The sequence below is a fragment of the Palaemon carinicauda genome, chromosome 22 (assembly GCF_036898095.1).
Source record: "Palaemon carinicauda isolate YSFRI2023 chromosome 22, ASM3689809v2, whole genome shotgun sequence".
NCBI classification, from domain to species: domain Eukaryota; kingdom Metazoa; phylum Arthropoda; class Malacostraca; order Decapoda; family Palaemonidae; genus Palaemon; species Palaemon carinicauda.
Window position 1 is genome coordinate 105,164,549 of NC_090746.1, and position 25,815 is coordinate 105,190,363.

The window sequence follows — 25,815 nt, forward strand, 5'->3', positions numbered from 1 at the left end:
TAAAAATTAATTTTAATAAGTTTATAATAAAAGGAAGTTAATCGAAGAGGCCTATAAAAGGCGGAGAGATATAAAATAAATCTATAACTTTTGTTAAGCAAAATTAAGAAAGAGAGTCTATACTCTCTTCGACACCAACACTTCCGTCTAAGGGAAGGGTCGGCCATTAAAAGTGAAAGAGAGTTCATACTCTCTTCGTCACCAAAATTAAATCAAAAATTAAATCAAATTAATTCCAAAAACTTGCTAAGCTAATGATAAAGCTTCCTGAATAGCGAAGGCTAAACTCTAGAGCAAATACATCACCAAATCGTGAGCAATAACTCCAGAATCAACAGCGTATCCATGTAGGTCTAGCCGGAGGCACGACAGAGGAAAAATTGAGGTGGTGTTGACAAGAAGTACTGGAGTACCTGACCACAGATGGCGCTGTTGTGTTCACCCCCACCTGTATAGCGATCGCTGGCGTATCCCGACCGTAGATTTCTGTCGGCAACAGAGTTGACAGCTACATGATTATCGGGTAAGATTAATATTGAAAAAGGTACTGTAAATCAAATTAGTGACCCAGATAGCTTATTGAATCAAGAAACAACTTGAATTACTCCATGGATAAAGAATCCCAAAAATCATGACTGTAAAGTTCCTCAGATAACTCCATAGATCAAGGAATGCTATATATGAAATTTTAAGCAAATGAGATCTAAGGAGTATAATCATAAAAGCTTGGTAAATCTTTGCCAAGAGAAGATTTATAAGACAAGGTGAACTCTGCAAGACGTTTTTAAACAGAAAGTGCCACAAAAACCCTGGATACTAAAGAAAGCCCTTTACATATACCAGGAAGTGACTGGAAAATGTCTTTAAATCAATATTATCTGAAAAAATGTAAACAAGGATTACTCACATACAACTCCATAGAGCAATGAATGCTAAAAATAATTCAACAGACCCGAGAGCAAACACACAGGATACTGTATTAGAATTTACTTTAAGGAGATACTTCAAACCAGACTGTATCACTTCCTCACAAAGAAGAAAGTCAAGGAAGCATTTTAGATCTATTGAAACCAAACTAGCCCTTTTAAAACTGTAAGGTAGAATGGCCTAAACATTTCCTTACAACAGGCATTATCCTGAAACATAAAAAAGTCTTGTAAAACTTTGCTAACCTAAGTATGAAGAAAAATATTTTGAATTGATATGGCAAGATCATAACTGTTTACATAATTTTCTTTAAAATCAAAATTAATAATAAAAAAAAACATAAAGAGGTGTCCTTATGGCTAATATCATTAGAAACCGACACGAGAAATTATTACTATAATCAAGAATTAGATATTGGTAGCTACTGATTTTATCAAATTCAATTCTTCAGATATCTAGAATTTCAAAACTTCCAGCAACCCATGGAGCAGAGTGATTATAACTATTCTTTGAAGAGGTGACAGACCTCCTTCAGAAAAGAACTGAAATCCAAAGAAAACTAAACTGAGAAATCATCTTTTCATCTCAGAATTAGATTCAAATTTTCCATATAAAAATCATAATAAACCTATCGTGAAAAGAGAAATAAAATTTTCAAAAAGTTTTAATTGTCATGTCTCGAGACTTGATTATAAATGAAGTTTCAAGCTAGGTATCCTTTGAATTTTATAGAAAGCCTCAACTCCTCAACGCTACCATTTCCAACTCACCAAACAATCAACAATTAACCAATGAGAAATGATCAACCTTAAGCAAAATCCATAAAAGGGAGAATTCAGAAGTAAGTAAAGTAATATTCAAAGGTGCTACCAAGAGCACAACATCGCAGAAATGCAATGAAGATTAGAAACCCTAGAATGAATAAAAAGATCTTCAGCCAGTAGGACCTCACCTGATTGAAAAAACTTGTTATCAGTTGAATTTTGAGTCACAAAAATATATCAAATAAAGTTAAGATTAAATATATGGACTTGTGGTAATACATCGTTTTAAAAACATCCATTATACCATACAATGGGATTGAATATTTTTAAAGTGAATTTCGTAAAAAGAAGACAAAATTTATCTAAAGATACCACAATGTTTGTTTGTTAAAAATCAGTCATTTAATATTGGTAGCAAAAGTTTTAGCTCATATGTTTTCTGATTTATAATAGTACTACGATCAAGTGTTTGTGTCACTTCAAATGTTATACTGAAATTAAAGCTATTAATTATCCAGAAGTATAAATTCAGGTAGCATACAAACGTTATCCCACTCGTGCTTAGAAGAATGACAAACATACAAGCATTGTGGTCAAATCAAAATTATATAACCTTTTCCTATCCACCTAATAACACCAAAATTCTTATACCTCACGCGACTTCGATAAAAAAATATCATAAGTAAAATTTTCAATTGACGACAATATATTGAGAGCGAGATTTTATATTGAGACTTCTAGTAAATTTAGTATGACACAAGTTAGCAAAAAACTGAGATGGTCATCAAAGTGTTTAAGTGGTGAGTTTATGATATTTCAAGCTGCGAATAAAGTACTTATAACTTGAATTTAAGCTTTTTTTCTCTGTTGACTTTTTCATGAAAAAAAAAAAAACCTGACAGTAGCATTTGTGAAAGTTAAGATAGCAACAGATTTTTGGATTTATATAAAAATATTAGCACCAAAATTGAATTCTAACAACACTCTTTAACAGATTGATTAGGCAATATCAAGGTACTGTAGTCTACTTAAGAGCTTCACTGTATACAGATCTACATGAGAATTTTAAAAATGGCATGTATTTTTTGTCTTGAAGTCACAGATCCTGAATTCCAATTACGTAGTAGAATAGAAGCTTTCTGGTGATTAATGGATATCACCATTATATCTGTCACGTCATTTGTTAATTTGAAGCAAGGGACCAACTGTATCCTGAAAATAGGATTTCATGAATAACTCCTCTTACAATTTAGGACATATTAGAAGCTTTGATGGGCAAACTGAACCATATGAAATATATAAAAATTGCTATTAGATGTAATTATAAAAAAAAAATCTTTGTGCTTTTCATACTAATTCTTTCATGAAAAGAAGTAGAAACAAGCAGACATGCTTCCGGTATATTCGGTTTATAAAATGATTCATCATTTGATCTAAAGAAACAATTTATATTGTATACAAGCGAAACAAATTTGATTCCTAAGTTTGCTAAAAAAAAGTCTTTATTTAGAAACTAACTTTAACAGGTGAAAATTGGGGTATTGATAATGCTATGCACTAAACAGTCTAGAAATTATAAGGAACGTCTCTAGTCATTGAAGGAGTAATAATAAGAATATTGAAAAACTCAAGACTCTCAATATTGAAGTGATTGACTTATTAATATAGATTAATGAATCATTATATCACCTATTATTCTTCTTTTTTCCAATTGGCTAACATAAACTAGTAAAATGTTCAATTTACAAAAGATCTAAGCTATACAGATGTTAAATTTGAATATTCATCTGATTTATTTATGTGATCTTTATGTACATAATAAAAAAACTTTCAAACTTCAAAATTCCTAATTGCAAGATTTTAACCCATAGATCGCATTTATGCCCGTTTCAAATTGTATGACTTAGACATGGAACAAGGAAAATTTGCACATTTAAACCTTTAAATGGAGACTAAATCATTTCCATTTAAACCTCCTCTATATAATATAATTTAAACAGTCGGTGTTGCGTAAAATTAAAATGTTTATGTTAAACTTCATTTACATATAATTTGTGTTCTTTACCATTAAACCTGGAAGTCCAGTTTGTCTATTGATAGAAATAGTTATATTTCAGTGCTAGAAGAAAAACTGTATTATCAATAAAATATACTCTGTTATAGTAATCAAGCAGCTAGAATCGCCTCAAACATCAAACAAGGGGTCCCAGGTCAAATTAGTTTATGAATAACTTTTGGGCGTATGGGAAGTTAAATACTAGACTTACAAACAATCAATATTATAATTTTTTTTTTTTTTTGGGGGGGGGGCTAAAATATTATGTATTTCAAGGATGGCCATATTAAGATTATTAATTATTCGACTAGTGGTATGGCATTCTCTGGTCTTATGGTCGGTTGTTTAAAAATCTAAGACCAATGAAAGAAAACAATTCTATCTCATATTAGTAAATGAAGAGCTGATAACACTTTTTGAGAATTTACATTTTGAGATACAGTATATTTGTATATCTTTAATGGCCCATTATTATACATACATACATACATACATACATACATAAATACATACATACATAAAACTAATAAAGTAAATTAATGACAAAATCTATGACCATTTCACCTAAAAAAATTATGTGAGAACAGTCTCACTTTCAAGAGAATTCCTGCGATACTGAACTTTTGTTTTCAGATAGTATATGCTCAACATTATATTGTACACTGTACTATTACATAAGCTACCTCTCACAGATATCTATTACATACTCTGTTACTTAACTAGGGTGTAAACTTGTGAAAACAAAAACTTCAATGAAAATTTTAACTTATCTTTAAACTGATGTGAGTTGAATCTTACAGCCTCCATCTCTGTTATCAGCTTTGGTTCAGATATGAATAACTTAATCCTGTGCCTTCAGCGATCCTTTAGTTTCCATCTCCTTCCCATATCATCTGGGGAATCAGGTTGCCCACTGGAAAGGTTTTTGTTTGCTGGCTTCAGCTTTTGGATTTCCAATGTGCAAGTAAATAAACGCATCTGAAAGAAAAGTAAAATATCTTTACTACAAATGTTCTTCACCTCCAAGTCATAGCCTGATTCCTGATAATTAATTTGATACATAAGAGGCACTATTGAGGATGGTCTTCAACAAAATATCTGAAGGAAGAACAGTTAGTGAAAAAACAATAAAAAAAAAAACTATAGTAGCAGCCATGTAGACTATAATATGAAGTTAGTGCCTTTATATCAACCTCATTCTTTATGAGTATTATTGTTGAAAAGGTTACCAGTATTGCCATGGAGGAGAGAGAGAGTGATTGTGAGGTCGACCCAAATTCTGACAAAGACAATTGATAATTGTCAGCAAAAGAAACTACTCTGGGTGATCTTGATCCATAATGGGATTGAGGGTAGACCTCCCAGTCACGAATTGTATGTGGGATGGAGAGTGCACACGTTAGGGTGTGTTTTAGCTCTCACACGCATAAAGTTTCTTCTAGAAGAGAGTTCAAAATTGTGCTCAATCCTGGATCTTATGAGGCACTTAGAGAGTAATGCATACAATGGTGAGGTGTAGTAGCCAGTCTATTCTAGATCCATAACAGGTTGAGTGATAACCCGGGGTTTAGTGAAGTTAGTCTCACTAAGCATGTATTAAAAATGATATTTTCATTATAGAATAAATTTTTGAACATACTTACCCGGTAGTTATATATATAGCTTACATCCCTGACTTCACAGCAGAAATTTCAAAACTCGTACCAATCGCCGATTGGGTAGCCAGGTGTACCACCTGTGCGCCCTCTAGCGAGGTACCTAGAACCATTCCATGATTCATCAGATCTTCCATGCCCATAGTCTCTAGAGGGAAGGAGGGTGGGAATTAAATTATATATAACTACCAGGTAAGTATGTTAAAAAATTTATTTTATAATGAAAATGTTATTTTTATTAGTAAAATAAATTTTTGAATATACTTACCCGATAATCATGTAGCTGTCAACTCCGTTGCCCGACAGAATTCTATGGAGGGATACGCCAGCTATCACAATACTAGAAGGGGGTGTACTTACCAGCGCCACCTGTGGCCAGGTACTCAAGTACTTCTTGTTGACACCTCCTCAATTATTCCTCGGTCCACTGGTTCTCTATGGGGAGGAAGGGAGGGTCGATTAAATCATGATTATCGGGTAAGTATATTCAAAAATTTATTTTACTAATAAAAATAACATTTTTCAATATTAAACTTACCCGATAATCATGTAGCTGATTCACACCCAGGGGGGTGGGTGAAAACCAGTGTACAAGATTAAAGGATAGCTAAGTATCCCGTATTTCATATAATCAGTTATCCACAATAACAATGAAATAATAAGTACCTGGTAAGGAAGTCGACTTGAACCGTTACTCTGCCTTTAATAAGTACGTCTTCCTTACTGAGCGCAGCGTTCCTCTTGGGAGGCTGAATCAACTCAAAGGTGCTAAAGTATACAGGGCTGCAACCCATACTAAAGGACCTCATCACAACCTTTAACCTCGGCGCTTCTCAAGAAAGAATTGACCACCCGCCAAATCAACAAGGATGTGGAAGGCTTCTTAGCCGACCGTACAACCCATAAAAAGTATTCAAGAGAAAGGTTAAAAGGTTATGGGATTATGGGAATGTAGTGGCTGAGCCCTCGCCTACTACTGCATTCGTTGCTACGAATGGTCCCAGGGTGTAGCAGTACTCGTAAAGAGACTGGACATCTTTGAGATAGAATGATGCGAACACTGACTTGTTTCTCCAATAGGTTGCATCCATAACACTCTGCAGAGAATGGCTCTGTTTGAAGGCCACTGAAGTAGCCACAGCTCCCACTTCAAGTGTCCTTACCTTCAGCAAAGCAAGGTCTTCTTCCTTCAGATGAGAATGTGTTTCTCTAATCAGAAGCCTGAATAGTAAGAAACTGAGTTCTTAGAACTTGGAAAAGAAGGTTTCTTGATAGCACACTATAAGGCTTCTGATTGTCCTTGTAAAGGTTAAGACCTTTTTAGATAGTACCTAAGAGCTCTAACTGGGCAAAGTACTCTCTTCAGATCATTCCCCACCAAGTTGGACAGGCTTGGGATCTCGAACGACTTAGGCCAAGGACGTGAAGGAAGCTCGTTTAGCAAAAACCGAGCTGCAAGGAACATGTAGCCGTTTCAGATGTGAAAACAATGATCCTGCTGAAGGTGTGGATCTCACTTACTCTTTTAGCTGTTGTCAAGCACACGAGGAAAAGAGTTTTTAATGTGAGGTCCTAAAAAGAGGCTGATTGGAGAGGTTCAAATCTTGATGACATAAGGAACCTTAGGACCACGTCTAGATTCCAGCCTGGGGTGGACAACCGACGTTCCTTTGAGGTCTCAAAAGACCTAGGGAGGTCCTGTAGATCTTTGTTGGTGGAAAGATCCAAGCCTCTGTGGCGGAAAACCGCTGCCAACATACTTCTGTAACCCTTGATCGTAGGAGCTGAAAGGGATCTTACTTTCCTTAGATATAACAGGAAGTCAGCAATCTGGGTTACAGTGGTACTGGTTGAGGAAACTGCATTGGTCTTGTACCAGCTACGGAAGACTTCCCCTATAGACTGATAGATTCTGAGAGTGGATGTTCTCCTTGCTTTGGCAATCGCTCTGGCTGCCTCCTTCGAAAAGCCCCTAGCTCTTGAGAGTCTTTCGAAAGTCTGAAGGCAGTCAGACGAAGAGCGTGGAGGATTGGGTGTACCTTCTTTACGTGAGGTAGACTTAGAAGGTTCACTCTTAGAGGAAGAGTCCTGGGAATGTCGACCAGCCATTGCAGTACCTCTAAGAACCATTCTCTCGCGGGCCAGAGCGGAGCCAACCAACGTCAGCCGTGTCCCTTTGTGAGAGGAGAACTTCTGAAGTACCCTGTTGACAATCTTGAACGGCGGGAATGCATACAGGTCGAGATGGAACCAATCCAGCAGAAAAGCATCCACGTGAACTGCTGCTGGGTCTGGAATCGGAGAACAATACAACAGGAGTCTCTAGGTTATCGAGGTAGAGAACAGATCTATGGTTGGCTGACCCCACAGGGCCCAAAGTCTGCTGCAAACATTCTTGCGAAGGGTCCACTCTGTGGGGATGACCTGACCCTTCCGTCTGAGGTGATCTGCCATGACATTCATACCGCCCTGAATGAACCTCGTTACCAGTTAGCTTTCGATCTTTAGACCAGATGAGTAGGTCCCTTGCGATCTAGAACAACTTCCACGAAAGAGTCCCTCCCTGCTTGAAGATGTAAGCCAGGGCTGTGGTGTTGTCAGAGTCCACCTCCACCACTTTGTTAAGCTGGAGGGACTTGAAGTTTATCAAGGCCAGAATAACCGCCAACAACTCCTTGCAATTGATGTGAAGTGTCCTTTGCTCCTGATTCCATGTTCCCGAGCATTCTTGTCCGTCCAAAGTCGCACCCCAGCCCGTGTCTGATGCGTCCGAGAGGAGACGGCGGTCGTGTTTCTGAACAGCCAAAGGTAGACTTCCTTGAGAAGAAAGCTGTTCTTACACCACGCGAGGGAAGACCTCCTCTCTTCGGAAACAGGAACTGAGACCGTCTCTAGCGTCATGTCCTTTATCCAGTGAGCAGCTAGATGATACTGAAGGGGGGGGAGGTGGAGTCTCCCTAACACGATGAACAGGGCCAGCGATGAAAGTGTCCCTGTTAGACTCATCCACTACCTGACTGAGCATCGGTTCCTTCTCAGCATGCTCTGGATGCATTCTAGGGCTTGGAAGATCCTTGGGGCCGACGGAAAAGTCCGAAAAGCTCGACTCTGAAGATCCATACCCAAGGAGACAATGGTCTGGGATGGGACGAGCTGAGACTCCTCAAAATTGACCAGGAGGCCCAGTTCCTTGGTCAGATCCATAGTCCATTTGAAAATCTCCAGACAGCGACGACTTGTGGGAGCTCTTAAAAGCCAGTCGTCTGACGGAGCCGGACACAAGATCATGGTACTGCTGCACAGTCTGTGAACTGTCAATCATGGGCAAGCGAGGAAGTACAGTGACAACCCGAATCTGTCTAGACTGTCTGGGTCGTACAGACAAACTCCTTATCGGGTTGCTGAGGTTGCCGCACTGCGTCACAACAAGTCACTTCTGTTGGTTGTTGAACGTCTTCCCCGTGACACATTGACTCCGTAAACAAAAAATCCTCTAACAAGGACTAAGCTTGGACTGCATGTCTTGTAACACAGCTCAAGGTCTATGGGAGCAGGTGTGGTAACAGACGGGATTAGCGACTGAAGTGGAACCATTACCTTCCCTGGAAGCATGTTATGCTTAAATAAAAGTCCATAGGAGGCTATGCAGCTAAAGGCTCCCTCCAAATGACAGAGTCCTCAAGGGAATATCAGAAGGAGGGAGAAAAGAACTTTCTCATCTACAGGGACCATATCCTAGAAAAGCTAAGTTCTCTCAGTGAGGGTTCACTGGTGCAAAAGCAGCAGACTAGAAGGCAACGTTATGAAACTGCTTGACAGTCTAGTGAGTTGGCAACAACCAAAGATGTGTGACTGAGAAGCATGCGGTAAGGTATGCAGAGCATGTTGTATGCAGAGTATGCTGTATGCAGAGCATGCTGTATGTAGAGCATGTTGTATGCAGAGCATGCTGAATGCAGAGCATGCTGTATGCAGAGCATGTTGTATGCAGAGCATGCTGAATGCAGAGCATGCTGTATGCAGAGCATGTTGTATGCAGAGCATGCTGTATGCAGAGCATGCTGTATGTAGAGCATGTTGTATGCAGAGCATGCTGAATGCAGAGCATGCTGTATGCAGAGCATGTAGAAAGCAGAGCATGCTGTAAGCAGAGCATGCTGTATGTAGAGCATGCTGTAAGGTAAGCAGAGCGTGTGCATGGCGTTTAACATTTCTCAGAAATTCCATGACCAGTGCTAGAGTGCTTTATGCATGCTTGCATGGGGTTTTAATATCAACATAATATTTACCTTACATTCATAACTCATGAAGCATATTTTTGCCATCTTTTGCGATATTGTTAAAAATATATTGCAAGGAATACAAATATATTTTTATAAGTAATACAAATAACCTCCATTATCATATGGTTTGAAAATGGAGGTAAGGTATGCTGAACAGCAGAGTCAGAACGAGCTGGAACAACAATAGTTGTGGTTTCCTCTTCAAGACTCTGTTGAGGGAACACCTGAGGCTCAGTCTGCAAAGGCTGAATAAAAGACAAGCAGAAGGAAGGCGCATGGGTGGAGGAGGCTGACTCCTAGCATGAGTGGTTGAACCCAAGGGTTGCGCTTGCTGAGCGGTTGGCGGAAGCGGAGTAGCAAGTTCCAGTTCCTGTGGTGTGAGCGGAGCGCGATGAGGTAGAGGCTGCGCAGAACAAGGTAATTGTCTCGCAAGCTGAGGCTCCTGGGGCGCAAGGCTAAGGTGTTGTGGTGCTTGCCTTGTGGAGGGTTGAGCTCGCTGCAGCGAGAGCTGAGGAGACTGACTCATGGACGGGAGAGGTTGTTGTACCTCAACCGAGTGTTGCATCACTGGTGGAGCAGCAAGTGGAGGCGGAGGAAGAGAGGTATAATCCTCCTGATCCCATTGTAAAGGTTGCCTTAAGGAAGGCGGAGGCTGAACACCACTGGGAACAGCAAACTCAGAACGTGGCTCAACATCGTACGCCTGGCAGGTGGTACTGCGATCAGGCGGAGCGAGCGCAGGCAGAGGGAGTGTAGGCGGAGGCGGAGGCGCAACACTCTCAGCCCGACACTCGCGCATCAAGTCCGAAAGCTGTGCTTGCATGGACTGTAGTAGAGTCCACTTGGGGTCGGCAGAAACTACAGTAGGCTGAGGTAAAGCCTTAACAGTCGAGCTCTGTTGTGGCAGAACCTTACTCCTCTTAGGCGGAGTGCATTCAACTGATGACTGAGGAGAGTCAGAGCTAACCCAATGACTGCATCCGGGTTGTTGAACTCTAACTTCGTACGTCTGGCATAGGTCTGGACTTTACGTTTAAGAGGTCTTGAGACCTGAGACCAGCGTTTTCTCCCCTAAATTTCTTCTGCAGACGAGCAAAATAAGGGCTCAATCGTCTGCGGGTGGGAGTGACGGTCTCGGTAAGACACGCCCACAACCACCGAGGATACTTCTGTGCGCCGATCAAGGCCTGCTGAACCCTTCTGCCCTTCGACATTGCTTCTCCCCTGGGCTTGGGAGCTTGCAAGAGGTCCCGGACTGGGAGGACGACTGGCGCGCACAGAAGTACCCTCACGCACAACACTGACACACTTTGCGCTAATCACTTATCACTTTGATTTTCTGTTTGCACTTATTTCACTGAACTCGAAACTTTAAGTGGTTTGTACCTGAAACACGCAATTCTATCCTTTCTCAAAAGTTAGTAATTGCGAAAACAGAATTACAATGTAACAGAAAAATCTAATGAAAGATAAATAATTCAGTGGCTGGAAAGAGACTAAACACTAGATCACTCTAGAAACGTTTACCTTCTTCCCCTAAAGAGACTAGGGAGAAGAGCAAAAAACGATAACAACGTTACTCGCTTGAATGAAACGTTTATCCTCCTCTTTCTCCCTCCGTCTCTATCTCTCTCTCTCTCTCTCTCTCTTGACTTAGAACCTGAGAGAAGAGCCCAATCATATATATCGTTAAAACATATTATTGTTAAAGGAAAAAACAGAAATATTTCCCAAAATGAAAAGTTCCTTTATTAGGATTAAAACCATTAAGTTAAGAAAGAATGAACAAAACGCTAGACACGGTTACTCTTACTGCAACGTGAAACCGTGAATATTCTCTCTCTATCGTAACGATAGAGCGCAAGTTGAACGTTCTGAACGTCAACAACTGCAGAGACAAAACAAAACGTTAGTTCAACTTTGAAGTTCTTTCAAAGACATTAAAATAGCATAATATGTTAACAGGTAAAACCAAAATGACGGGCTCAATGTTAATTAACTTCGGTACCAAGAAAAGACCGCCTACTATTAGGAAGGTCGAATATAAACAAATATAAAAATAAATTTTAATAAGTTATTTTTAATAAAAGGAAGTTAATCGAAGAGGCCTATAAGAGGCGGAGAGATATAAAATAAATCTATAACTTTTGTTAAGCAAAATTAAGAAAGAGAGTCTATACTCTCTTAGACACCAACACTTCCGTCTAAGGGAAGGGTCGGCCATTAAAAAGTGAAAGAGAGTTCATACTCTCTTCGTCACCATAATTAATCAAATTAATTCCAAAAGCTAACTAAGCTAATATAGAAGTTTCCAGTAAAGCGACAGCCGAAATCAAAGAGAAATACTTCACCAAAGTCGTGAAAATACTCCAAGAACATAAGCGTATCCCAGAACGTCTTGCCGGAAGCACGACAGAGGAATAATTGAGGAGGTGTCAACAAGAAGTACTTGAGTACCTGGCCACAGGTGGCGCTGGTAAGTACACCCCCTTCTAGTATTGTGATAGCTGGCGTATCCCTCCATAGAATTCTGTCGGGCAACGGAGTTGACAGCTACATGATTATCGGGTAAGTTTAATATTGAAAAATATAATTTTTAAACATCTGACATACCCGGTAGTTATATATATACAGTAGCTGATTGACACCTTTGGTGGAGGGTCAGAGACAGCTAACATTGTTGGAATTTTACTTAAGAGTTAATAAAACAAGCTTAAGGGTTCGTAGCTGATAAGGAAGCTGACTTCAATGATTCTCTGCCTCACTATGTCCGCTTTCTTTATGAGATCCAACGATCCTCCCAGGGAGCTGAAGACCTCTAAGAGCTGTCAAATCGGTGTAAATACCTCTATGTGACAGGACCTCCTCCAATACCCTTGTTCCAGGCACTCTCAAGGAAAAAATTGACCACCTGACTAAAATCAATGATTGTGGAAGACTGTCGCAATCTCCACGACCAACCATAAAAATACAAAAGTTCCAAGAGAAGAAAAGGGTATCAGGATTATAGGAATGTAGTGGTGGGTCCTTCCCCCACTACTGCACTTGCTGCTACGAATGGTCCCAGAGTGTAGCAGTCCTCATAAAGAGTCTGGACACGTTTCAAATAGTGTGAAGCGAACACAGATTTACTCCTCCAAAAGGTTGTGTCCATAATGCTCTGCAATGATCTATTTTGCTTGAAGGCCACCGAAGTGCTACAGCTTTAACTTCATGCGTCTTGACTTTTAACAGCTTGAGGTCTGCCTCACTGCAATGTACATGAGCCTCTCTTATCAAGAGTCTAATGAAGAATGAAAGGGCATTCTTTGACATCTGTAACAAAGGCTTTTTGACCAAGCACCAAAGAGATTCCGACTTGCCTCACAACTCTTTCGTTCTGTCTAGGTAAAACTTCAGGGCTCTTACTGGGCACAGGACTCTCTCCAACTTCTCGCCCACCACATCCGAAAGACTCGGAATCTCAAAAGCCTTGGGCCAAGGTTGAGAAGGACGTTCATTCTTGTCGAGAAAGCCTAACTGCAATGAGCAGATAGCTTTGTTATCTCAAAAGCCAAAGTTTTTACTAAACGCATGAATTTCACTGACACTTTTAGCTGTAGCCAGACTAACCAAAAATAGAGTCTTCATCGTGAGGTCCTTAAATGAAGTTGAATGCAAGGGCTCAAACCTGTCACTCATAAGGAACTTCAGGACTATATCCAGATTCCAACCTGGTGAATCCTGGTGCCATCGCTTTGTGGTTTCAAACGATTTGAGAAGTTCGTGTGGGTCTTTATCATTCGAAAGATCCAAGTTTCTGTGCCTGAATACGGTTGATTTCCTGTATCCCTTGATGGTAGAGGAAGAAAAATTGCGTTTCCTTCGAAGGTATAACAGGAAGTCAGCAATCCGAGTTATAGAGGTACTGGACGAGGAAACAGAGTTGACTCTGCACCATTCTCTAAAAACCTCCCACTTAAATTGATAAACCTTGATGTTAGAAGTCCTTCTTGCTCTAACAATAGCCTTAGCTGCCTCCTTCAAAAAGCCTCTAGCTTTTGTGAGTTTTTCGATAGTCTGAAGGCAGTTAGATGAAGAGCTTGGAGACTTTGATGGTACCTTTCCAAGTGGGGTTGTCTGAGTAAATCTACTCTTAATGGAAGGCTTCTTGAAGTGTCCACTATCCATTCCAGTACCTCTTTGAACCATTCTCTTGAGGGCCAAAAGGGGGCCACTAGAGTCATTCTGGTCCCTTCGTGTGACACAAACCTTTGTATCACTCTCTAAAAAATCTTGAACGGTGGAAAAGCATACACGTCCAGATTGGACCAGTCTAACAGGAAAGCATCTATTTGAACTGCTTCCAGATCTGGCACTGGGGAGCAGCAAGTTACTAGCCTCTTTGTCTTCGAGGTCGCGAATAGGTCTATACAAGGACGATCCCAAAGTCGTCACAGTTTCTTGCAGACTTCTTGATGGAGTGTCCATTCCGTGGACAGAACTTGACCTCTCCTGCTAAGGCTGTCTGCCATCACATTCTTCTCCCCCTGAATGAACCTTCTTACAAGGATTACATTCTTTTCCTTGGCCCAGATGAGAAGATTCCTCGCAGTTTCGTAAAGGGACATCGAGTGGGTTCCGCATTGCTTGGCAATGTAAGCCAATGCTGTGGTGTTGTCAGCATTGACCTGCACCACTTTGTTCAAAACTGACCCTTCGAAGTTTTTGAGGGCCAGCAGGACTGCTAACAGTTCCTTTTGGTTGATGTGGAAGCTCTTCTGATCCTCTGTCCACAGCCCCAAAACTTCCAACTTGCCCAGTGTTGCTCTCTACCCAGAGTCCGAGGCGTCGGAACACAACACAAGGTCTGGGTTCCTCTGTTCTAAGGGGTGACCTTCTTGAAGCCTGTGTGGATCGTTCCACCACTGAAGGTAACTTCTTATGGATTCCATAATGGGAATGCAAATCGTCCCTAGATTTTTCTCCTTATTCCAATGCTGATTGAGGTGGAATTGGAGAGGACGAAGATTCAACCTTCCCAGGGAAACAAACTGTTCCAACGAAGAGAGGGTTCCCAACAGACACATCCACTCCCTCGCAGAACACTTCTGTTTCTTTAGAAAAGATTGCAGTTTCAAGATGGCTCGCTCCGTCCTTTAGGGAGACGGAAAAGCCCGAAAAACTTGACTCTGAATCACCATCCCCAAATAAATTATCCTTTGTGATGGTGTCAGTAGAGACTTGTATCTGTTGACAAGAAGACCCAATTCTTCTGTTAGTCTCAGAGTTATCTGAAGATCCTTTAGGCAGTGATCGTAGCAATGAGCTCTGAGAAACCAATCGTCCAGATACAGGGAGGCTCTGATGCCTCTTCAGTGCAGTATTCTTGCTACATTTAACATTAGTTTTGTGACTATTTGATGGGCGGTGCCGAGACCGAAACACAGGGCTCGAAACTGAAACACTTCCTCCTTGAAAACGAACCTCAGATAATGCTTGAAGCTCGGATGAATGGGGATGTGAAAGTAAGCGTCCTGGAGGTCTAATGAGACCATCCAGTTGCCCTTTCTTACTGCTGCAAGGACTGACCTTGATGTCCCCATGGAGAACTTTGTCTTCTGGACAAACGCGTTGAGTGCGCTTACGTCCAGGACTGGACGCCATCCCCGAGAGTTCTTGGGAACCAGAAACAAGCGGTTGTAGAAACCTGGTGACCGCAAGTCCCGCACCCTCTCTATGGCCCCCTTCTCCAACAAGAGAGACATTTGGAGTTATAAAGCCTTCCTCTCTGACTCCTCTCTGTATCTGGGAGAGAGATCTACTGGAGCTAAAACTAAAGGAGGTTTCCCTATAAAAGGGATTTTGTAACCCTCCTTCAGAAGTTGTACTGACCAAAGGTCTGCTCCCCTCTTCTCCCAAGCTCGCCAGAAGTTGTGTAGTCTGGCTCCTACTGCCTGAGGCGAAAGCAGTCAGACTCTGCTTCGCCCTGATCTGAATCCTCTCCTCTTTGCTCTCCTTCCCTCGGGTCTGGAGTTACCCCTGCTGGAAATCTTCCCTCGAAAGGGCTGAGAAAACTTAGGGAATAGAGTTTCTTCCTTATTTTGCGGCTAACGAAGGAAGTTTGTAGAACCTTTCTTGCCGTCTTTGAAACCAAATCTTGGGTGGCCTTTTGGGTTAATGCGGATGGAATCTCTCTACACAATTCTTGTGGAAAAAGAGAGGGAGACAGAGGTGCATATAGCAATTCTGATTTCTGAAAGGGAGTAACCCCAAGAGACAGAAACGAACACATCTGAGCTCTTTTCTTAGGGATCCCCGCTGAGAAAAGTGCTGCCAACTCATTTGATCTGTCTTGTAAAGCTTTATCCATACAGGACATTATGTGGATGAGACTGGTAGTGTCACCATCCTTAAGGACAGATACCTTCTTCCCCAAGGCTCCCAGAGTCCAGTCAAGGAAATTGAATACCTCGAAGGCTCTAAAAACGCCTTTGAGAAGATGATCTAATTCCGAAGTAGACTGACGGAAAATGTCTACTAGACTTGAAAAATTTCCTTGGGTAGAGGCAGGAACTCCCAAGCCAAGAACTTCTCCCGTCTCGTACCAGATACTAGATCTAGAGGCCAGTCTAGTCGGAGGAAAAGCGAAAGCTGGCTTTTCTTGGTCCTTCTTAGACTCCATCCAGTCTATCATCCTTAGAGCTCTCTTTGATGACCGTGACAGAACCATCTTGGTAAAAGAGACTTCTTCGATGCCTTCCCAAGCGTGAATTCTAAGGGTGGTGAACGTGGAGCAACGGGCACAAAATAATCTGGAAACTCATCATTAAAAACTTTCATGAGTTTCTTAAGATCCACTGAAGGACGAAAAGACTTAGGATCTTCTCCTTCTGATAATTCCTCAAATAATTCAACCGGGGAAAGGTGATCGTCGATGTCTTCCTCTGACAAAGCTCTGACGGAAGTAGCAACGTTGAGCTTATCAGGATACATCTCACTAAGGTCCTGACTTCTGGCGTCAAGAGACAACAGATCATCGCATCTGTAGCCGTGTTGTTCTAACGCTTGACGCTCGGTAAAACGCTCGTGATCAAAGCGATTGGAACTAAGGTGTCCTTGATCTCGACATTCGATTCGACTCGTGTCATCACGAAGTCCGAGGCTCTCATGCTCAATGTCATACCTCACTTCTTGACTCCCGGCATCACGTAAAGTTGTTAGACGCTCGACGTTGCATCAAGCTTGACGCTCGACGCCGCGTACCGCTTGACGCTCAACATCACGTCTGGCTGCTTGCCGATCGACGTCATGTCATGATGGACGCTCGACATCACGTCTCGCTGGACGCTCGACGTCACGTCATGCTGGACGCTCGACGTCACGTCTAGCTGGACGCTCGACATCACGTCTTGCTGGACGCTCGAGGTCACGTCCTGCAGGACGTTCAACGTTACATATAGTTGGACGCTCGGCACCTCGCTCTGTTGGACGCTCGGCACCTCGCTCTGTTGGACGCTTGACATCAAGTCTGGCCGCTTGACGCTCAGTGTCACGTCTGGCTATTTGACGCTTGGCGTTATGTTTGGTTGCTTGACGTTCGGAGTCAAGTGGAACAGACTCACGACGTTTAACAGGGGAGATATATAGCCGTTCGTCGTCAAGAACCTCTCGACTAATAGCCTTACGCCGCTTGGCGTACAGAAGAGAAGCTTCCTGGCGTTCAGGATCCAGGCATGCTACTCTTTTATTGTCCATAGATTGATAACTTTGCATGAACGAAGAGAGTTTCTGTTGCATTTCTTGCAGCATATCAAAATTCGGGTCAACTCGTTGTGATACAGGAGACGTCATGTCTATCACGAGTTCGCTATCCACGCCGCTTAAAGAACGCTCAGAGCGTCCACAGGGCAATAACCAGTCTGACGGCGGACGAGGAGCATGAACCGAGGTCATGCCCGATTCAGACAGCTGACCTTAAAGGACATTTGGCAGGAGGGCTCTCTTCGGAAGAAGGAAAACGCTCCAGACTGCTCCAATGGCTACAACCAGGAGCTTGCGGTGTCATGATAGGACGCTGATCGACTTTGTCAATCTTCCTCTTAAGAGGTCTGGAAGCGTGACGCCAGCCCCGTTTGGGTACTGCGCCATCGGAAGATGATGAAACCACTATTACTTCACCTTTCCTATGGTGAGGGTGAACGTCCTGGGAAACGTCAACAGGTACGCTCGAAGGGACGTCTGCTCAGGAGCTAAAGCCTCTCATATCCTTTCGTCGTTCAACATTCCTTCTCCCAGGGGTTGGGGAGCTTGGAAGAGGTCTAAGACTGGGAGAACGACAGGCCCGAGCAGGCGCACCCTCCACTGCACTAAATAAATTCACTGCACTTTTAGCACTGTCACATTTTAATTGCTTTACATCTGACATCAATTGTGTTCTGTCCGCAGCAAGCGATTCAACCCTCACGCCCAGAGCTTAAATAGCCACCATCATATCCTTTAGCATGGGTTCATTAGCAGTAACAGTAGTGGGATCTGAAACTACCACTACAGGGGAAGGATTAGGTTCGGTGACACGGGAAGAGGAAAAGTCTCTGGAAGAACGATTAGAACTACTTCTAAGCCTATCTTTCTCAAGTTTACGAGTATAGTGGTCAAACTCTAGCACCTCACTCTCAGATAAAAGAATGCATTCGTCACAACGATCACCCAACTCACATACTTTACCTCTGCATTTTACGCAGATAGAGTGGGGATCAATTGAGGCTTTAGCAAGCCGGGTCTTACAACCACTCACACACATTCTATAAGTTGAAGGGGGGGTGGCCATTTTGAATATCTATAAGAGAGATCAAAGAAGCAAGGGTCAAAATATCAAAATCCAAAAGTAATTCAAGAATATCCAAAAGAAAAACCAAACGAGGGAGAGTCAAAACCCAATTATTGTACATCACCAATGTAAACTGCAATAAATCAGGTAAATAGCGAGTAGAAATATCCAACCATGTCGCCGGTTGCGGCGGCAGGGAAGATCTGAGGAATCATGGAATGATTCCAGGTACCTCGCTAGAGGGCGCACAGGTGGTACACCTGGCTACTCAATCAGCGATTGGCACGAGTTTTGAAATTTCTGCCGTGACGTCAGGGACGTAAGTTATAAATATAACTACCGGGTAAGTCAGATGTTTAAAAAACGCTCATTCAGGTGTGTGTGGCCATGCCAGCGCATTTGAAGACAGACAAGAAAATTCTCCGAAGAGCTAGCCTGCTCAGGTGAGAGTGAATACTCAGGTGAGAGCGTGCGATCAGGTGAAAATGATTGTTCAGGAGAAAATCCTGGTAATGCGCATCTGGGTGGGGCACAATTGGGTAAGGCGTGTCTGTGTTTTTCTGGATGAGCTAAAGAGGGGTCAGGCAAAAGTTAACTTGCATCTTTGCTGAGTGGTGAGTGTGCTCACTTGTTAAGCATGCTCAAGTTACTAAAATCAAGTTGATCATAGTCTGGTTGTCATTATTCCAATCCAGTCAGGAACGTTTATTCAACAGCACTCGCTAGAGGACGTGTTGTATCGGGAATGTGGGTATCCAAAAAAGTAGGCCTATACTATATTCCTTCGGGAAGATGGTTGTTCCTTCCAATACCGTTCTTTCCGTCAGAGAAGACTGACTAAGGGGCGGTAATGGTGATAGTCCTGAGTTCACCTTTAGCCAAACGATTGAGTTGCAAGAGACATGCTATCCTGAAGCAAGTCTCAAACATAAGGACAATGTCCAAAGACACTGTAGTATCATTACTGGGAGCATGTGTCCAAGAGTATAGAAGAAAATAAACTGGAAAGCAAAATCTGCCAACATCGTTAAATGTTCACAAATGAGACCTCCTTCCCCCTGATGGCAGCTATCCTTTAAAAGAGAGGTAAATGCATCTCGGATCTCTCTGTTCCTGATCGGAATAACTAGAATAAGCTCCAATTGTTTCCCCCCAAAGGAACAGACACACTATGCAAAGTTTTGGAATCTAAGTACATTTGATACTTAGAGGTATGATCTTGAGATAATAGGGAGAACCTGAATGGAATGAAGAAGCCCACTTGCATGGATTTACAGAAAGGTAGGGGTGTATGAAAACATGACTTTCTCCAAGGGATACAACCATCGACTGAGGAAGAGGGGTAATGATGTATTGGAAAAAAGTTTCAATTTGTTTGGCTCACGGCATTAATTGGCTGAAATCTGGATCATCCTTTGTGAATGAAGGAACATCAGTAGGTTCTGTTTGATGGTAAGTAGCCCTAGCTACTCCTCACGGGCATGTGTACCCACATGCGGGTGTGTCAAATCACAACTTTCCTTACTTAGGTAAGTGCTTGTACATAAGCTTAAGCATTGAGAACTGTTTTCAGTGTGTGAAAGCCCCTGGGGTACCTTATGCAGTCCCTTGTGAGATAATGTGTGTGTAACAAAGAGTAACATCATTGCTCAAAAGGGAATTGACTGTTCATGATCCATAGGCATTCTGAACCAGTTCATGAGTGTGTGTGTGTGTGTGTTTGTGTGTAAATCCACGAAGGGTGCATGAAGCTAGTGAAGTGATCACACCTTTGTCGGTAATATGAGGACAAGTGTACCTGTAAGCGGACACTTCTCTGCTATCGTTTATGAACGCATGCAGTAGCTGATTCTATTCCATAAGTGAGTAAAGGCTTGAGGCAATAACCTCTAGGGCTTCTGTCTCATGAGGTTCATTGTGTCCCGGGGGCATGGCGGGGAGAGGCGGGGTTCGCAAGAGGTCAGAGGCCAAAACCATGTGAGAGTTCAAATAGCTCTCTATCACGTAAGGAGAAGATTGAGGCAATAATCCCAAAGGATTATGTCTCGTGAGACTCGTTGCATCCCGGGGGCACGGTGGTGAGAGGATGCCATTGCAAGTAGTCGGCGTCACCAATAGTGTGGTCTGAGGAGCTGACCATCAAGAGAGGTGATCTTTGGCAATAACCCTGCAGGGTTATATCTCCCGAGACTCACTGTCTCCTGGGACCACAATGGTGGATTGGGGGTTAAACGGTCATCAGGCATCCCCTTATGCGGAAGTGACCCTGAAGGGTGCTGTCTTACGAGCCTCATTGTGTTGCTGCAGGTTTCCACCTCCCTGGTGAGATCTGGAGGTTGTAAAGAGAGTACGCATGCGCAACCGAGATATCACATATAGGAGAGCTCTTGCAAACCACTAACATAGTGCGAATAGGTGTATGCGGTAGCTCATGTACCGACAGCTTGCATGTGAACAGGTGATCCCAGGAGAGCTACCGAGGTAGCTTGTAACATCAAGCACGCCTGCACTACACTAGCAGGGTGAACAGGTAATTGTGTGATTACCTGTAAATGCTCTCATGCTAGAAACTCATCGTGGTTTTGCGAGTGTGAGACTAAGGTCTCGTATAGATCTTCATTAGCATAAGAAGCTTGTCCCCCCACTTTGCTAATGCTCAGTGGTCTGGTGTGCAACACTGCACAAGACTCTCTCGTTAAACTATGGTCTGTGTTTGTATGAGGTAAAGCATGAACTCTTACCAGCTCTCCAGTAGTAGGTGAGTGAGTAGTCTTATGCACTCTTCTTGTATGGTATTGAGTAAGGTCAAGGTTTTTCTGTGTGCATACACACAGCAGAAAAGGTGGGTTCCTACCCTTGAGGGGATGAAGCCCAAACAAAGAAGTCCTGAAGGCCCTGCCCTTTCAAAACTCCATGAGCTTTGTTGTGTGATAGTGAGAGGCAGCAGCTGCAAGCTGTCAGTAGGTAACACCATCTGCGGGAATAACCCTAGACGGTTATACCCTAGAGGGTTATAGCCCACAAGATTCGCCGACAGGAGAGGAGGCAACCACAAGCAGTCGGCAGGTATCACTATCTGTAGCAATAGCCCCAAAGGGATATTGCTCACGAGATTGCCCAAGGCACGATGGGACAGGCAGCTGGAATGAGGCCCAACAAGTCGAGGACTCCTTCCAAACTCTGAGGGGGCAACCACATAGATGAGACCAGCCTCTCTTGCGGGCAAGAGAGGTCCTTAAAGCTGTGTGGAATAGCTCAGTGCATTATACACTGTGGAACTTCAACTCACTGAGCAAACTCAGGCTGAGGGTATGCAGCATAATTCTGCAAGCTGAGAAGACTGACCTAAGTCAGCTTCTGGATTCACTGCATTGGCTTTCCCAACTGGTAAACTACAAGTATTAGTCTGCTCCTGCTCCCAATCACTGCAGGGATGAAGGGTGATGAGCAGATACAGAGAGTGCTGCGGCTAAAGATACGAGAAGCTCTGTTGGTGCGTTACCTACAGAGTCTCGTAGAGGAAGATCATGTTCAACCTCTGAGGAGGCAGCTGTGCATCCCTGCTGGGCCTCTAACTGTAGCACCCTCGCAGGCCATTCCTTAAGAGGGAGACCCAGTAGCCCCAAGGAAGGCAGGAGTTTTCGCAAGCGGCAACAAAAGAGATTCTCCGATAGAGGGCGCAGTTGATTTGCTTGTGGAAGTGACAGCAGCTGCACCTAAGGGATGTTGGGGTTAGATGGTCATCGCTGTACTCAGAGTAGAGAAAACGTGGAGGGAACAAGATGATGTAAGAAGCCAAGACTTCTGCTTCATTCGTCCACTGAACCACTCTTACTGGGAGGATAACTACATACATAAAATGGAAAATAAAATTAAAGTAAACAGCTAGTTCATGTAATAGGTTAACGGAAGAGAGAGATGGTACATCTGCACTCTACCAAGCTAAAATAAAAAGTAATGTCACATCACTCATGTGCGTGTGAGGGTCTATCCTCCGCTAGCCCCATCCTAATAGTCAGATTTTGCTGAAATATACTGTATATTCACAGTAAAAAGCAAAATTGTTTGTATTATGTGTTGGAACAAGTCCTTTTTAGCCTTCTATTTCAACAATCTCATATCTTTCCTTTCTTCTGCTTTGATATCCGCTACCTTTATGTTTATCCTGCACTTCATGATAACTAAGCAATGATTTCAAAAATGTTATTTTTATAATAAAATAAATTTTTGAATATACTTACCCGGTGATTATAATAGCTGCAACTCTGTTGCTCGACAGAAAACTCTAAGGTAAAATTCGCCAGCGATCGCTACACAGGTTGCGGGTGTGCCCAACAGCGCCATCTGTCGTCCAGATACCCAGTACTCAATGTAAACAAAGAACTCAATTTTCTCCTCGTCCCACTGCGTCTCTATTGGGGAGGAAGGGAGGGTCCTTTAATTTATAATCACCGGGTAAGTATATTCAAAAATTTATTTTATTATAAAAATAAAATTTTTCAATATTTAACTTAGCCGGTGATTATAATAGCTGATTCACACCCAGGGGGGTGGGTAGAGACCAGCAAAATATGTTTACATTATTATGAGCTAAGAATTTTTATTTCATTTTAGAAGTTATCAAAATAACAAAAACAAAATAAATAGGTACCTGGTAAGGAAGTCGACTTGAACAATTACTCTGCCTTTTTAAGTACGTCTTCCTTACGGAGCCTCGCGATCCTCTTAGGATGCTGATCGACCCCTAGGATCTGAAGTATCAAGGGTTGCAACCCATACAACAGGACCTCATCAAAACCCCTAATCTAGGCGCTTCTCAAGAAATGACTTTGACCACCCGCCAAATCAACCAGGATGCGAAAGGCTTCTTAGCCTTCCGGACAACCCAAAAACAACAATAAAAACATTTCAAGAGAAAGATTAAAAAGGTTATGGAATTAGGGAATTGTAGTGGTTGAGCCCTCACCCACTACTGCACTCGCTGCTACGAATGGTCCCAGTGTGTAGCAGTTCTTGTAAAGAGACTGGACATCTTTCAAGTAAAATGACGCGAACACTGACTTGCTTCTCCAATAGGTTGCGTCCATTATACTTTGCAGAGATATATTTTGCTTAAAGGCCACGGAAGTTGTTACAGCTCTAACTTCGTGCGTCTTCACCTTAAGCAAAGTTCGGTCTTCCTCACTCAGATGTGAATGAGCTTCTCGTATTAACAATCTGATAAAGTCTGACCAAGCATTCTTTGACAAAGGCAAGGATGGTTTCTTAACTGAACACCATAAAGCTTCAGATTGGCCTTGTAAAAGTTTAGTACGCTTTAAATAGAACTTAAGAGCTCTAACAGGGCATAAGACTCTTTCTAGTTCATTGCCTACGATCTCCGATAAGCTGGGGATATCGAAAGATTTAGGCCAAGGCCGAGAAGGCAGCTCATTTTTGGCTAGAAAACCAAGTTGTAGCGAACAAGTGGCTTTTTCTGACGAAAATCCTATGTTCTTGCTGAAGGCATGAATCTCACTGACTCTTTTAGCCGAGGCTAAGCATACCAGGAAAAGAGTCTTAAGAGTGAGATCTTTCAGGGAGGCTGATTGTAACGGCTCCAACCTGTCTGATATGAAGAATCTTAGTACCACGTCTAAATTCCATCCAGGGGTAGCCAAACGACGCTCCTTGGTGGTCTCAAAAGACTTAAGGAGGTCTTGCAGATCTTTATGTTTGGAAAGATCTAAGCCTCTATGCCGGAAGACCAATGCCAACATGCTTCTGTAGCCCTTGATAGTGGGAGCTGAAAGGGATCGTCCTTTTCTCAGGTATAAGAGAAAAACAGCTATTTGAGCTACAGAGGTACTGGTCGAGGATACAGAAACTGACTTGCACCAGTCTCGGAAGACTTCCCACTTCGATTGGTAGGCTCTAATGGAAGAAGCTCTCCTTGCTCTAGCAATCGCACTGGCTGCTTCCTTCGAAAAGCCTCTAGCTCTCGAGTGTCTTTCGATAGTCTGAAGGCAGTCAGACGAAGAGCGTGGAGGCTTTGGAGTACCTTCTTTACGTGTGGCTGACGTAGAAGGTCTACCCTTAGAGGAAGACTACTGGGAACGTCTTCTAACCATCGAAGTATCTCGGTGAACCATTCTCTCGCGGGCCAGAGGGAAGCAACTAACGTCAACCTTGTCCCTTCGTGAGAGACGAACTTCTGCAGTACCTTGTTGACAATCTTGAACGGTGGGAATGCGTAGAGATCCAGATGTGACCAATCTAGGAGGAAAGCATCTATATGTATTGCTGCTGGGTCCGGGACTGGAGAGCAATAGATTGGAAGCCTCTTGGTCAGCGAGGTTGCAAAGAGATCTATGGATGGTTTTACCCCAAGTGGCCCAAAGTCTCTTGCACACATCCTTGTGGAGGGTCCATTCGGTTGGAATTACTTGCCCTTTCCGACTGAGACAATCTGCTATGACGTTCAAGTCGCCTTGGATGAACCTCGTTACTAGGGAGATGTCTTGACCTTTTGACCAGATGAGCAGGTCCCTTGTGATCTCGTACAACGTCAGTGAGTGGGTACCTCCTTGTTTGGAGATGTACGCCAAGGCCGTGGTGATGTCCGAGTTAACTTCCACCACTTTGCCTCGAAGGAGAGACTTGAAGCTTTTTAAGGCCAGATGTACTGCCAACAGCTCCTTGCAGTTGATATGCATGCTCCTCTGACTCGAGTTCCACAGTCCTGAGCATTCCCGACCGTCTAGTGTCGCGCCCCAGCCCACGTCCGATGCGTCCGAGAAGAGAACGTGGTTGGGAGTCTGAACAGCCAGGGGAAGACCCTCTCTTAGGTTGATATTGTCCTTCCACCAAGTCAGACAAGACTTTATCTTTTCGGAAACCGGGATCGAGACCGCTTCTAGCGTCTTGTCCTTTTTCCAGTGAAAAGCTAGATGGTATTGAAGAGGACGGAGGTGTAGTCTTCCTAGTGACACAAATTGTTCCATGGATGACAGCGTCCCTACCAGACTCATCCACAGCCTGACTGAGCAGCGTTCCTTCTTCAGCATCTTCTGGATGGATAGCAGGGCTTGATCTATTCTGGGGGCTGATCGTCTTGTTGTTCAGCAACGTCCTCATCAGAGGGTTCCTCATCCGAAAACTGATGAGGAAACGGCAACGGAGTGGGCAACGTCTGGCTCGCTGAGTCCGGTCGCACTGGTGGATGCGTGACGGAGCCGGACGCAATATCATGGAACTGCTGCACAGTCTGTGAACTGTCAACAACCATGGGTGCGCGAGGAAGCACAGCGTCAACCCGAGACTGTCTAGACCGTCTGGGTTG

At 43.0% G+C, this 25,815-nt stretch overlaps 1 long non-coding RNA gene across 2 annotated transcripts in view; it reads right to left on the reverse strand.

Annotated features, from left to right (window-relative positions):
• Nucleotides 1-4,594: 4,594 nt before the first annotated feature.
• Nucleotides 4,595-25,815, reverse strand: part of LOC137616672 (uncharacterized) — a 42,763-nt gene continuing 21,542 nt past the window's right edge. For both annotated transcript variants that reach the window (XR_011039471.1, XR_011039470.1), the window contains exon 3: nt 4,595-4,725. This is a non-coding gene — a long non-coding RNA (uncharacterized lncRNA). The remainder of the gene's footprint in view (nt 4,726-25,815) is intronic.